Genomic DNA, 16791 nt, shown 5'->3' with positions numbered 1-16791 from the left:
TTGCTAATCAATTTGTTTACAAGTATAGAAATGGTTAACTGTAGGTACATTAACGTATCAAATGTAGGTACAGAATTTAAATATTATTTTTGAACTAGAGTCTACAATGCAACGTAGGTACAGAATTTAAATATTATTTAAAAAAAGAACTTTATAAACCTACTATATAAAGTGAATAGAAATACATTTACATATAGTTTTTATTTTATTTTTATTTTAATTTTTTATTGATATTAATATTTTGGTTTATGGATATATAGAACAAATAGATTAGAACTAATCCAGCATAGTTCTATCGCTTTCGTGAAAATTTTACATTTAGTTCCAAACTATCATTTTTACTTTTAGCCATTCCAGACTTTTAATTTTTGAAAACTTTTAACCCTTTTAGTACATTTTCCGCTCCAAAATCCATTTTAGGTGAGGGTAAAACCATTCAGTAAACTTTTTTCTCCAAAAGTCATTTATACCATTGATGAGATAAAACTCCCAATTTCCTCAATCCAAAGCTTTGTTCTTATTCTCTTCTCTCCTAACCAAAGAATGAAGCATAAAAGAAAAAGCACTGAATGAGGGGATCGGATACGCCTTATTGAGTGAAATCTTGATCGATTTTGTAGTGCGAGCATATGCTAGATGTCGAAGGGTTGGTGGTGTTGCATGAGGGGATACGTTACTTGCATGGCTCTCCCTTCACGGCGGTGAGCATTTGTTTTTACCCATATATATATATTACCAAAAAAAAATCTAATTCTTTTCAAAACTATAAATGTTGAACACTTGAACTCTGCATTATATTATAATAATAATATGCAATTAATTTCACATTGAATATATACAACTATACAAGTAATTTAATATATTACAGTAATTATTTTAATTTACAGATATTATTAGATCGATAATTATATTAAAATGATGAAATCAACTTATACAACATGTATCTATTTGATGGTTTTACCGGGATTACGCCCACCATAAATTGGGTATAAATGTACAGAATGTGGATATAAAAATAACAATATTATTGCTCAAAGTATTAGGCTCAAAAGAGTATACACAATGCACAAGATAACAGTCCAAAATAAATAATATGTGCTATACCCCCAAATTAAATAATGGACTAGGAATAATAATGTTATAGCCAAGAATCGAACATCGAACATTAGTTTTAATGTGGAAGTTAGGATCACTAGACTAGGATGTATTGTAAGGACTAGATAAGTGATGTATAAAGAGAGGACAAATTTGCCTATTTATAATGTAGATGCAGTCCATACTACTTTGCTGCCAACGCCCTCGACTTGAATAAGTAGATCGAGCATCATGCCCTTTGGTACATAATATGAGTAGCTTGGCGGATTGAGCCGAGGCTTGTGTTGTTATCCAAAAGGTCGTGGATTTGAACCTTAGCTATTGCATTCCTTTCCCTTCACACCCCCTTCAACTTGGGTTAAGACCTTCTCAATAAAATGAACCCTAGGATCCCATGACCTTATCACAAGTCCCTCAATTTCTCTGGTTGTCTTTGATGGGCAAAGAAAGTATAGACACTCCCAAACTTCTACACACCTTGACCCCTAGACTCCTCCGCTGACAAGATAGCATGCTTCCTGCTGCATTTCATAAGGTGGTCTGTCAACATGCAAATGTCATACTTATATTCTTAAATGTAATACTAATCATGAATAAAAATTTTGTCATTTATAAGGGAAAATGTAATACTTTTGAAGAAAAATATATAATAATAATTTTGCACTTTGATGTAAAAGTATTATATTTTCCATCAAAATATTATATTTTTCATAATAAGTAATGTTTCCTTACTTATAAGGAAAAATATAATACTTTTGAATAAAAAATGTAATACTTTTAAAAGTATTATATTTACCATTATAAGTAACAAAAATTTTATTGCTGATTAATATTAGATTTGAGCATATAAATATGACATTTGTGCGTATAAGTATAAAATTTTCACATTGACTCGATCTGATCCGACCCGTCTCAAGGTGAGACGGTATTACACAATTTTTTGCTTTCTTTAAATAACATGTTAAGGATTGTGAAATGAGAAATGGGGAAAAGAGAAATAAGAAACACGGAATAACAATTTTAAAAAATATTGAAAATGAAGTGTGGGGAAAAGGTTTTTTTTTTTTTTTTTTTTTTTAAAGAGAGAGAAGAAAGCAAATCCAATTTTAATTCCACAGCTATTAGTATAATAACACCTTTTGACCCAAGTTTAATGCTGAAGAATGTCATCATACAATGCAACTTCCATTTTACGACCAATTTTTGTCCACAAGTTTAGTTTGGTCAAAGGATCAGGGAATCGTCACTTGTGGGAATTTCTTCCCCACAAATAGAGCTCACTTGCCACTTGAGTTACCCCATTGGGTTAACTATCGTTGTCTTCCTTAATTTATATTTGTATCCATTTTTGGCAAGGTTGCAAAAATCGCGAGGCGCCATCTAGGTGCCTGGGGGGCGCCTAGTTTTTTTTTTAATTAAAAAAAAAGTAAAAATAATATTTTAAGTGTTAATAATTGTAAAGTGTTTAATATTGTAAGTTTTTACACTTTAATAGTTAAATAGATAATACTTATTAAGTTATTAGTTATTATTTATTAATTATTAGTGCATTACCTATTAGTTTAATTTAGTTATTACTTATTATTTTATTAAGTTATTACTTATTAGTTATTACTTATTAGACTACTTAGAGTATTAGTTAATACATTATAACATTAATAGTTTAAATGTTTAAGACTTATAATTATTAAAAAAAAAAAAACAGTCGGCCGGTGGCCTAGGCGGGCTAGGCGGCCCAGGCGGTCTAGGTGGCCCAGGCGGTCTAGGTGCCTGACCGCGGAGGAGGCCGATTTTGGCCTTCCTCGACGCGGTCGGGCGCCGCCTAGCGCCTATGCGCGATTTTTGCAACACTGCTTTCTGGGTGCCATTGAAATAAAAGGGAAATTATGGACACTATGAACTGGAGAATGAAGCTTTGAGCAATTGAGCCTGTTGATTGCCGGGCCTACAGTGCAGTTAATTTCTCTTCAATTTTCAAGTTGCAAGTCTATAGATCATTTTTTATTTGTTTTTTATTTTTTAGAGCGTTGGATTTTTTTAATAAATTATTCTTTATTGAATTATTGGAGATGGATTCATCCATTCTCACCATTGTAAAAAGTCTAGATATTGTAGTTAAATGGTAGCTAAATCATCTCTCAGAGCACTATGCTTTTACTGCTAAGGAAAATGAAATACATTGCAATTGTTGACTCCCCGCACCAACAAATCCTAGCTCCGCCCCTGTGAACAGATACTACATTGTAACAGAAAAAAAATAAAATAAAATAAAAAGAGCTCACCTATGGAAACATATGAAAAGTTAGATTCTTACTAATTTTTTTAACAACATCATATATATGTCAAGTAATAGTTTCCCTTATTCAAGTATGTGAAGCATGTGCAAAGATAAAAACTTGTAATATGACTTTCGGCTAACATTCAAATCAAAGTTACATTGTTTCTTTCTTGTCTGCATGTTTTTTTGGACAACATTATTTATATTTCTTTCTTTTGCTCCCAAAAATTACCCGATAAAACATCTGAAAGGATTAAATCACTGGCCTTGAGGCTCGATCTTTGCTCACTGTGCGTACAAAAAGCCATATAAATCACTGAACACAGAGGCTGAACCTTTGATCACTGTACAAGAGGAGTTCCTCACTTTGAGAGGTTGCCCGCACATTGCCATCTGTGAGACTCAAACCCTAATCTTTGCTCCCAAACTTCACCCTTACGACCAATTGGACAGGACATTTGTTTATATTTCTTTCTTGGCTACATGTTTCGTTGGTAAAAAATAAAAAAAAAAAAAAAAAAAAAATTCTCACCTGGTGGCTTCACTTTTCCAAAGCAATATACACAACACACGTGTAGTCCATGATAATGGATTCATGGTGGATTACAAATTGCCTAAAATACTTTATTTGGAGGCGCCCCACAGTAACAACCCATAGAACTCTTACTAAATATGCACTTCACTTAATTTTCAATTTCGACGACGTGGACTATGATGAAATTTTGACTAATAATTGTATTTTATCTTATTTTGTCTAGTTTAATGCATTCTTAATCAATCTTTTGATTTTGATATTTTTAAATCTTGTGACATATTGTAATAGTGGAAAGGAAGAACAGTACGAAGTACTCCGTAATTTATTATTGTTCGGAGAATATTTTAAAAGAAAGAACGCATTTATTTTTATTATTTTTTTCATATTGCTTGTATTGGTAATTGGTATTCAATTTGTTTTTGTCAGACCACGAGACTGGATCGGTCTAATTAAGGAACAAATTATAGTGCTGAATTATTGGTCATATTAATTTTTCCATACAATAGGGGGTTCGAACAATCACTCACACCAACCAAGCTTGTTGGTATTCAAATCCATTTGATCTACTGCCTCTTGGTACATTTATTTTATTTTGTGTGTTTATATTATACAAGTTCGAGCATCCCACCACCTTTACTCTAATAAAATCCACATAGGCTTGATATCATTTCTCCTTTATCTAATTAATGACCATTATAATTTCATTCAAATGTTTCTATTCAATATTATATAATTTCTATATAAATTAAACATGATGAACAATATATTATTATATTTGTTAGGTCGAGGAGACCTAATTTACTTATCATTTGTGCATTAAGGTTTTGCCACTAATTTATTCAATCATTAGGGACATAGTTTAATTTTTTTTATGTGAATTTGTAAAAATAAGTTTTTTTTTTTTTTAAGAATGTTCCACATGCAACATGAAATACTTTTTAGTTAAAATATAACATTTTTAATTAATTTATAAAAAATTACATTTAATTTTAACTAAACGTATAATAATACATCTCATTTGAGACAGTTGGACACAAGACTTACTCAAATTTGTAATGCCTACCGGTGCGAATTAGACAAAGTAATAAAGTTTTTCTTATGAAAATACCAATTTTGTTTCGTTTTCATTTTTTTTCTTAATAATAGCGCCGGACCTTAGTTCTAAAAAATTGAAGGATCGTTTAATTCATTTCTCTGTTTTTCTATTTCCAGTTTTTCATTCCTCTATTTTTTCATTTCTCCAGTTTTCCTTCTCCGTTTTTTCATTTCTTTAGTTTTCTAAGAAAGAATGGGGAAAAACATAAGAAAAAGAAGAATGGGAAAAAGAGAATATAGAGAGAAGCTAGGGGCCTAGCAGGATTCAACCACACGACTTTGCGGATGAATCACTGTTTACGCGTGGCTTTCATTTCTCTATTTGGAGAATATTATTTTTCATCTCTCCATATTTGTATAAAAATTGGAAGAATGGAGTGGAGAATAAATTTAGTAAACAACTTCTCCAATTATTATTTTTTCACTTCTCAAATTCTCTATTTTTTTTTGAAAAATTCTCCATTTTTTTGAAAAATTCTCTATTTTTTTAAGTTGCTAAACGACCTCAAATCTTCAAGAAAGCCATCTGCAAACAATTCAGTTGTAAAGGTCATACTTTTTCTGAGGGCTAGTGTTTGTTTAGTGGAAAAGAAAAATCAAAAACAAAAAAAAAAAAACAAAATCACAAAAAAAATTATTAAATAAAATAAAAAGAAAAGAAAAAAAAATCTGTTTCATGGCTTTACTTTGCTAGAATATATATATATATATATATATATATATATATATATATATATATATATATATATATATTAATAAGAGTCAAAGAAAGTTAGACCTATAATGGGTAGAAAAAATGATGGTCAACTTATTAAATCAAATGGATGGTTCAGATTTATACTTTTTCTTGAGATTTCCTAATTTATACTTAATTATATGATTATCCATTAAGTTTTTCGTTAAATATTATTTTTTCATCTAGTTTTTCACGCGCACTGCGCGAATGAGATAATGCCCAATGTTTATTATTAAACATTATTTTTTAGTATAATTTTGATATTTAATTACAAGATAGTGTAAAAAATAATAATGAACAATGTAGTGAATATAATTAATTAATAAATTTGAAGGTAAGGAATCTTTATATTGTAGAAAATATAGACAATATAACTAATGAAATTATATCTTTTTTTTTTAAATTTTTTTGATAATGAATGTTTTTTTTATAAAGACATTGTAGACATCAAATTATAAATTAAAGAAATGCATATGCATTATTTTTTTTATTGTAACTACTAATTTATTTAATTTAATAAAAGTAATAGAGTGGGTTACTTACTTTTGAATAATATAATCTACCATATTCGTAGTATATGTTCAACAATTAAGCCAATTTTGATTGGGACGAGGTTCGAACTTAAGACCTTATAAAAATTAATGAGTAAGTGAAAAGTTAACGGAATATTAACGAAAAATATGATATTTAATTTAACGATAAACTTAACGGATAATCATATAATTAAGTATAAATTATGAAATCTCAAGAAAAAATATAAATCTAAACAATTTGAACCATACATTTGATTTAATAATTTGACTGCCATTTTTTCTACCGGTTATAAGCCTAATTAACTTTCTTTTGCTCTTATATATATATATATATATATATATATATATATATAGATGAAAAACTAGTAAATATATATGTTTTAAAATATTGGGGGTGAGAAAAACGATTTTCTTGTTATTAATAAATCATAGGTAACGGCGGGAGGTTGACAAAAAAATTGTAACAGTACAATAGACATCTTTGTTTATAGTCAGAGATTTTTAAAGTCAAACAAAAAATATGCGCAGCCAATTTCGTAATCGTCTTTTGCAATACAGACAAACAAAATCCAAATTTCTGTCAATGCGTCTTTAGTACCGTGTTGCAGACGCATATTGTATAATTATTTGTTGGAAAAATAATGTGTCTTCTTGGGCGATCGTCGACGGTAGCATCTTCAATGCATACGAGTCTAAATTTTTTTGCCTCATTTTAAGGTGTTATTTGCAGCTTTCCTTATCTGCAAGAGAAAACATTTATGTTGCAAACTCACATCCCAGTCTTTTCAATGTGGGACAAAAGGCTACTCAAAAAGCTTTTCCAACTCTATTTTTTCAATTCAAAGAGAATCAATTTCTTATCCACCCATTATTTATTTTGAGCATATAATATATCAAATTAAATATCTAACTTAGGAGGACCGGAATCCACTTTGACTTGACTCAAATTGGAAGTGAACGCACCAAAAATTATACTACAAAATGACCAGTTTAAATGTAAATTTAAAATAATTTTTCCAACAATGCGTCACATGAATGAAAATTAATTTTTCTGGATTGAAAAATGACATAATAGTGTTCAACGAATGATGCCTACATAAGATAGGTACCCTTTGAACCCTTCCATGTAAAGATTTATTTACTTTATTGGTTGTATGGTAGAATACGATGCATTTGAATCGTACTACTATTTGTGTAAATGATAATATATCTTTTATAGGAACTTCCAAACTTTTATTCAGTTGTAATGGGTGTGTTCATTTTGGCCATTTATATATAGACACACATACACACACTTTTTAAATATAAAAATTGTAATATGCAATTATTTTATATATTAAAGAATAAAATGCATTAAAGTTTTTTGATTTATTTAAAGTTTTTTTTAAAAAAAATTTTTCTATACATCACACATGTAAATTACTAAGGGTGTGTTTGGTTGACATGTTTATCTATTAGGAATGGGTATCAAAATCATTGTTATTGTTTGGTTGACATGATTTTAGAACACTTAATTGCAACACATTCCTAATAAAATAAGGGTTTCACTTCCCTTCCTCCTCCGGTTCCCCAACTATTAATTATCATTCTCATTCCACCCCACTACCAAACATGCAAAATACTTTCACCAAAATTCATTACCATTACCAAGTATTTGATACTCATTACGATTCCTATTCATATTCCGATTCACATGGGCGAACCAAATACACCCTCGATTCCGATTCCCATATGCGAACCAAACACACCCTAATTAAAAAAAAAAAAAAGATTGAGTACTATTGACTCTGTTATAATGTAGCACAAAGATTTCCCCACACTAGAGTTTGAACTTGAAACCTCTTATTTGAGAAGTCACAGCTATGCCGCCGATCGACCACAAGCTAGCCTTTGGCAATTTTTATTTTTATTTTTTAAATTTGAGGGTAAAAGGTAAAATTATTTTCATGGGAGTGTTTGGTAAACAACAAAAATAATACTCCGTAATAATTATTAAATTTTTTTACCAACTTTAATTGTTTAACTTAGTTAACTAACTATATACAATGAGTGCTTGGTTAGCAAATCTTTGACTTTGCTCTGGTTAATGCCAATCAGCTAAAAATGAAAACATTGACCACTTTCACCGTTTTTGATCTAGCAACCTAATTTATACACAACATTTAAAAAAAAAAAAAAACTTCAATAAATAGTCTAAATGCGCTAAAAAAAGAGTTTTAATAGAGTTAGAGAATGATTTGGTATGGCAGGAAGTTAAATTTATTGGAAATAGTAATTTGCCTTTTAATTCTAATAATACAAAATTAGTAATAAATGATTAAATCTAATAATATAATTATTATCAAAATTGAGGACAATATGATTAAATTATTACTTGTTAATAACTAACTTTAAAAATATCAGCATATTTAATTTGAAGATTAAATTAAAAATTAACTTATTAAGGAAAATTTCAAGCCAAATTCTTGTAATCAAACGGCATAGCTGTGGCCCTCCTAAGTGAGAGATCACAGGTTCAATCCCCGGTAGGGACATTGACTCTTTATGTACTTCAGTAGGTTATATTACATTCTAATAGAGTTAATAATATTTAAAAAAAAATGTAAAATTTCAAGTTCACAGTCCAAAATGATAATCCGAACTTGAGATTGCGTCATGCATGAACGATGGTGATTAACACCATACGGTCCACACTATTAGGTACGGAGTATAAGAAACCAAAAGGGGAAATAAGCAAATAAAGAAAAGGAGAGAAATCATATGTGGCTAAACTTTGAGTGGGAAACAATGAAATCCCACTGGTATACGTTTTAAGGCTCATGAAATAAAAAGTTACTAACGATTATGAGTATAATTTGTTAGTGGAAGAATAAATCTACCCACAAACAAACACAAATTAAAATTAGCCTTTCTTTTCAAAACCTAATTGTCACGAAATAATATAATTCATGTATTTTCCTCTTTTTTTTAAACAATAATTTGAGGTCTTAGTTATAAACATATAATGCTAACTATAGCACTTAGATAGAAGACATGACAATTTAACGTAATTCTAACAAAAGTCATCATATTCTGTGAAACAAAGCACCCTAAGATTAAAAAAAAAAATCAAATTCACTATACCATGATTTAAAAGTTTCATGTGTTTAATTTGGTGGAACTTTACACAATGAGATGAATGTAATGTCCCAATGCAGCAATCAAGGAATGCTTTTTTTTTTAAAAATAAAAATAAAAATCAACACATCAAATAAATATATTAATGAATAACATGCATGTTGAATACACGCAGGCCAGGGAGATCGAAATTTCAAACTGAAACTCGCACTACAAGAAAAATGCACATAGACAACACTAAAATGACAACAATTTTTGACAAAAGTGTTGTCTTTTGTGTAAAAGACAACACTTTTGGACAAAACCGTTGTCTTTGACGCAACACTTTTATCAAAGACAATGGTTTTTACCGAACCGTTGTCTTTAGTGTGTTGTCTTTGTGCATTTTGTCAAAAGACAACACCGCAAAGACAACGATTTTTAAAAACCGTTGTCTAGGTGCATTTAAAAAAATAAAAGACAACAGTTTTGTGTAACCGTTGTCGTTGGTGTGTTGTCTTTAAGTGCACTTGAATACACAACACTACAAAGACAACGGTTTTTTTAAAACCGTTGTCTTTGCGCGATTTTTCTTTTTAAGACAATGATTTTTTTTAAACGTTGTCGTTTGTGTGTTGTCTTTAAGCACATTTGAATAGACAACACTTCAAATACAACGGTTTTATTAAAACCGTTGTCTTTGTGCATCCGTTTTTTTTTATTTAGACAACGGTTTTATTTAACCGTTGTAGTTGGTGTGTTGTCTTTAAATGCACTTGAATACACAACACTACAAAGACAACGGTTTAAAACCGTTGTCTTTGCGCGTTTATTTTTTTTTTTTAAAACACAACGGTTTTATTTAGCCGTTGTTGTTGGTGTGTTGTTATTAAACGCATTTTAATACACAACACTTCAAAGACAACAGTTTTTTAAAATCGTTGTCTATGTGCATTCGGTTTTTTAATTAAACAACGGTTTTATGTAACCATTGTCATTGATGTGTTGTCTTTAAGTGCACTTGAATAAACAACACTACAAAGACAACAATTTTTTAAAATCGTTGTCTTTGCGCGTTTATTTTTTTTTAAAGACAATGATTTTATTTAACCGTTGTCGTTTGTATGTTGTCTTTAAGCACACTTTAATAGACAACACTTCAAAGACAACAGTTTATTAAAATAGTTGTCTTTGCACGTGCACCCGTTTTTTTTATTTAGACAATGATTTTATTTAACCAACGAATTGTATTAGCGGGTTTGACTAACGGATAATATATATTATTGTTTTGTAAAAAATTTTGATAAAATTAGCTGTTTAGGTTAGCGATTAACATGTAAAATGACCTAAAAGGGTACACATAATAATAATAATAATAATAATAATAATAATAATAACATGAATAGGTTGAATAATAATAATAATGAACAACGTTGTGTAATAGGTTAACCCACTATATTTTTTATATTTTTTTTGAAAAATTCATAATTAAAAACCGAAATACCTTTGTATTTAATGACATTCAAGTTGTTTTTACTGATAGATGACCAAATTTAAAAATGGTCATGTCATAATAATAATAATATAATACTAGAACCAAAACTGAATGTTCTCATAAAAAAGGGACTAAAGTGAACTGTCACATATAAATCTAAGACAAAAAATAGAATTAACTTTAATAATATATTTATAAAATCAAAATCAAAATTATAAAAAAAAAAAAAAACAATAAGATAGAAGGAAGCAGCAAACAATTTGCTGCTTCCTTCTATGTTTCCCACTTCTCCCACCGTCCCACATCGGTGGGAGAAGTGGGAATAGAGCCTTGAGGCTCCTATTTAAGGAGCCTCAAGGCTCTATTATTTTTCAATCTCATTGAAGGTTCGAATCTCAAATTCAACGTTTTTTAAAATAATTTTATTAATTAATTAATTAGAGATGCTTTGAGAAAAATTATTTTTTCTCAAAATGCTATATGCAAATGTTGCTAATTGTAGCGTTTGTAAAAATTTATCAAACAATTAATTTGACGTTTTAACAATACTAATTTCAACAACAGTTTTTAATCGTAGTCATTCAAGAAAAGACAACGGTTAAAAGTCGTTATCGTTGCGCGAGACTTACAACAACACTGGTTTCAACAACACACTCAATAGAACAACACACTCAATAGACAACGGTTAAAAATCGTTGTCTTTTAAAAGACAACGGTTAAAATCCGTTGTCTTTGCACGGGACTTACAACAACACCGGTTTCGACAACACTCAATAGACAACGGTTTTTAACCGTTATCTTTTCTAGAAAAAACAACGGTTAAAAACCGTTGTCTATGTGCGTGACTTTCAACAACACCGGCTTCAACAACACTCAATAGACAACGGTTTTTAACCGTTGTCTTTTCTACAACAGTTAAAAATCGTTGTCTTTGCGCGGGATTTACAACAACACCGGCTTCAACAACAGAAATTTTACTTTATCGACAATGGTTAAAAACCGTTGTCTATGAGCATTTGTCTTGTAGTGGCTACTACCGGGACCAACCGCCCTGGCCAGTTCATGAGGCAAACAATTGTTCGATCTATTAATGAAGCGGATGGGACAAGACTCAACAAAATCTAAAAACTTTCGACAATGACAAGGCCAAAATACCAACAGGTCACGAAATTATTTGACAATCCTACCCGTCTCTTTACATTACTTATTCTCTTTTAATTCTTATATTTACCAAACACTTCTATTTCTACTTACCAGACAATGAAATTTGAATTGCTCTGCAATTCCACCTTATTTCTTTCACATAGAATTACAATTCCTTGGAGGTTAATTATTAGTGAGATATTTACAAAACTTTTCTAAAATGTAAGATTTATTTATTTATGTAAACAAATACAATTCTTTTTTTGTCAATGACGTTGTGGTCTAGTGGCACCCGGTTGCACTTCCATATGGAAGGGGAACATTCAAATCATTTAAGAGCATTCTACTAACTCTATTCTGGTTTTTTTAGAAAACTATTGGCATCTTCAAGAACATTTCATTTGATCTAATATTTTCATTAGGCTAAATTAGTGCAAGACTGATTTGGCTATTAAAGCAATGATTTAGCCATTAAGGTAATTAAGATAATTTGGTCATTTAACAATCTGTGTTGTATATAAATTGTTTTAGAATTAATGACAGTTTTAGTCTATGACTATGCCGTAATTATCAAATTGGATTTCATAACCAATTTGGTCATCCCTAATTATCAAATTGGCCATCGATCAGTTTGACGAAGGACCCAATCGGTTATAAAATCAATAGTTGCGAATTTAATTGGTCAAAACTGATAATTGAGAGCTAATTTAGTAATTACAGTATAATCGAGGGACTAAAACAGTCATTAATTTATTGTTTTAGTATTTAACCCCATATGGAAAAGTTACTACATGCATCTGAGCACAAAGTGGTTGGCTCATTGTTTTAGTAATATCAATTAACAATGATCAATTAGAAAGTATGTTTGATTCTATTATCGCTTCGTTATGATTACTTGGTAGTTAATTAGCCTTATGTGTTTTAAAATGTATATTACATGTATTTTGGTTTTATATATTGTGGAATATGAATATCTTTAATTTAAAAAAGGATTGAGAAACACCTCAACCAACTAATGATGTAACTTATTTATCTAATTTATTTATAATTAGTCTTTATAAAATATAGGGTCTAATTGGTTCATGGACTTACACACTAAGAATGTGAATCAAAATCATAGTTATGTTTGGTTGACAACTTTTTAAAACACAACTATGAGATTTGATTACCCCTTCAATTAAAGACATCATTCCCTAATTAAAAATCGATATTATTTTCGGGAAAATAATGAGCACAAGAAAAAGAAAGGATTTTCTGGCGAAAATAATGAGCACAAGAAAAAGAAAGAAATGATTTTTTGGGTAGGTGGTAAGCTTGAGTCATGTACTCAAGATTTGGCATAACTTAGCCTTTGGCTAGCAGAGAAAGAGTTTTTATGCTATACAATTTATAGAAAGACTCTTGTATAAATAGTTGTGCAAATCAACTTCCCAAACCAATGTGGGACAAAATCAACTTTTACAACCAATTTCTCATTCGCCCATTATCCGTTTTGTGCGTACAATATATCAATTTCTTCGTCTAACTACGAATAACCCTAATCCACTTTGACCCGACCCAAATTGGAAGTAGACCCCGGCCACATATATTTGTACCACAAAATAGCCACTAAAAATGCCATTTATGCTATTTTTCCGAACAATTAGTAATCTAATTTTTAAATTTGGGGTGTGTTTGGTTGACAGGTTTAGCTATGAGAAATGTGTATCAAAGTTATTGTTATTGTTTGGTTGGTAGTTTTTTAGAACACTATTATGGATTTTGATTACATCCTTAATGGCAAAACCCATTTGCCTAATAAAATAAGGGTTTCATTCCCTTACTCCTCAACCGCTTCCCCAACTATTAATAATCATTCTCATTCTACCTTACTACCAAACATGCAAAATACTTTCACCAAAACCTATTACCATTTCTTATTATTTGATACTCATATATTCCGATTCCGATTTCCATGTGTGAACCAAACATGCCCTAATTAATACTTTTAGATTTTTGTTTTGATTTTTTTTTTCATATTGGTAATTTGGATGTCATTATGTTAGGATCGGATTACTTGCCTTAATTTTTTATTTTTGTTTTTTTTGAACTTTGATTCCATTATAGAATTATACATAACCAAACATGAAACATCAATCTTGCCATATTGGTAATCATTCCAATTCCACCCTAGCTACTACCAAAAATGCAAAATGTTTTACTAACTAAAATCTATTATCATTACCAAGTATTTGACTCATATTCCGATTCCGATTTTACCAAGCATACCCATATTCATTTTCAGTTCTTAATTAGCAGTTCTATAAATATATAGGCATGCAAGTTTCAATGTCGAAACATTTAGGAGAACCTAATCTTAGAAGAAATCAGGAAACATCCAATCCTTGGAGGGTTTGTGATGACAAATTAAATAACAAATGTTTCAAATACCTAATAGATTTGACCTCTAACCCTTCTTTACCAACTCAACCGTGTTTTATTAAGGTCCAAATATTAATTATTACATATAATACTTAGTAAAGGCCAAAGTAGATACTTTAATGGAGTCCACTCATGAACCTTTTACAACTTATGAAGTGCATACATGACAACATGACATATATAGACTGCGAATCGGCTAATAGCACAATGAGTCACTCTCCAATAAACCCATTTTTTTTAACATTTTAAACTACAAATAATTAATAAAATTAAGAAGTGTAATAACAATAAAAAGGAACGAATGTTTGTATTCCTCAATTTGATTAATTTCAAAGTGTGAGAGTGTATTGGTATTGTTGTCATTAAGATAACGCATTTCTAAAGAGCTGTTACCCAGTAGTGAAAGTGAAACTCTATTACTTTTTTTCTTTATACTTGCATAATAGTTAGTTCCATCAGTCTCGGCCCAACAGTTCCCCTACCAGTCTCAGCTGCACAACATGCTTTAAATGTGCATGCTAGAAACCCATGACATGCTTTGATAACAATTGTCAAGATAAATCTTTACCGTTACGCCAAAAGCTATAGCTTGTAGCAAATATGCAACTTTATTTTCTTATATGTGCATAGAATCAGCGCGACGTTTTGATGGTAGGATGGTAGACTCGACCCTCCAAACTTCTATCCAACCGTATATATATGCCGTCCAAACATTTAAGTCATATATATATATATATATATATATATATATATATATATATATAATAAAGTATTTTCAATATTATTTCACAATTTATCAAATTTTATTTTCATGTGTTGTGACGTGTAAACAATTAGCAAACATGCTTCTCCTTTCTGATCAATCTAATCACATAACATACCATGGCCTTTAAGTGGCAATGAATTGAAAACGCATGACGATGCAATTCCTATATGAAGAATTCTAAAAGAAAGGCTAGAAATTGGAGGAAGATGCTTTGTTAAGAGCAACTTTGATATCTTACTTAGCTTTAGTGGAGAAAAAGTTGGACTCCATTACATAATGTCATAAAAAATCTTGGAAAAATTCCCTCTGAATTATATGTTTATAGCACTTTTTTTTTTCATGAATTATTCATGTATCTATATTAGCCTTCAATAAAAAAAATGCTATTTTAAAAATGATTAAAATGTCTAATGTAGATACATAAATAATTCAAGAGAAAAAGTAACATTTTTCGTAAAAGATTTTAAGGATGTGTTCACTATTTTTATTTGTATTGTAACTTCAGTACATTTCATAGAGTGGGGTAGTTTGGTAAGTTTTCATTAAAATAGGCTTGGTATAGTACAAATGCTTTTTAAAGCATGCATGAATGTATGCTTAAAAGTTATTGTTAAAAAGAGATAATTCCATTTTTGGTCCTACATTTATAGGTGGCATTCCACTTTTAGTCCTTTTTTTTTAAAACATCCACTTTTGATCCTAGTATTATTGTGGCATGACCATTTTTGGTCATGCATCAACAAAACAGTTTAAATTTCATCATATACAAGAGCACTTCAGTCTTCAATTTTGATTTTGTTTCAAAAAATAAACATAAAAAATATAGCAAGTCAACCTACTTTTTATAAAAAAGATCAAAATGTCATTGTATTTTACGGCATTTCAATGGTTTTCTTGACGGAGGACCAAAAATGGTCATGCCACAATAATACTAGGACCAAAAGTGGATGTTTTGAAAAAAAAGGACTAAAAGTGGAATGTCACTTATAAATCTAGAACCAAAAATGGAATTAACTCTTGTTAAAAAATATAATAGTTGATGAATTTACTTAAATCAAATTTAGTTGGAAAGAATTACTCAGTTCTTTGATTTACAAAAAAGTTTACATGTTACACGAAGATTTACTCTAAGTGAATGATATATTATGTTTTGAAAAATATTTCTTATCCGCACAATTATCACTTCATATTGCCCACTGTTGGATTAAAAAAAAAACCTTTATTTTTTATGAATCGTTGTTAAATTAGCTAACTCCCACCATAAGTTAATAAGGCAACATATACGTATCTAATAAAAACGGCGTAAAACGAATGTCGTTTCTACCATTTCTTTTCATTAATAAAAACGATATCGTTTTGATTCATGCACTACAATGCATTGTGGATCGGTCCACAATAAAATTTCCAATAATATAATTTGAGCTGATGAGTCTTTTAGGCCTCTTGTTTGGGCCTACGGATTATGCGGCATTACTGAATCCCATCTAAAAATATGGAGCTAATGGCTTTAGGCCAATGTTGGTAAATGGACTGGACCCTGCAAAAATAAATGTTGATTAAATATATACTTTATCCCAAATAGTTTCGGGGGTGGGGGG

Source organism: Ipomoea triloba, chromosome 13 (assembly GCF_003576645.1).
Source record: "Ipomoea triloba cultivar NCNSP0323 chromosome 13, ASM357664v1".
Taxonomy (NCBI): Eukaryota; Viridiplantae; Streptophyta; class Magnoliopsida; order Solanales; family Convolvulaceae; genus Ipomoea; species Ipomoea triloba.
Note: the sequence above shows the minus strand (reverse complement) of the source record.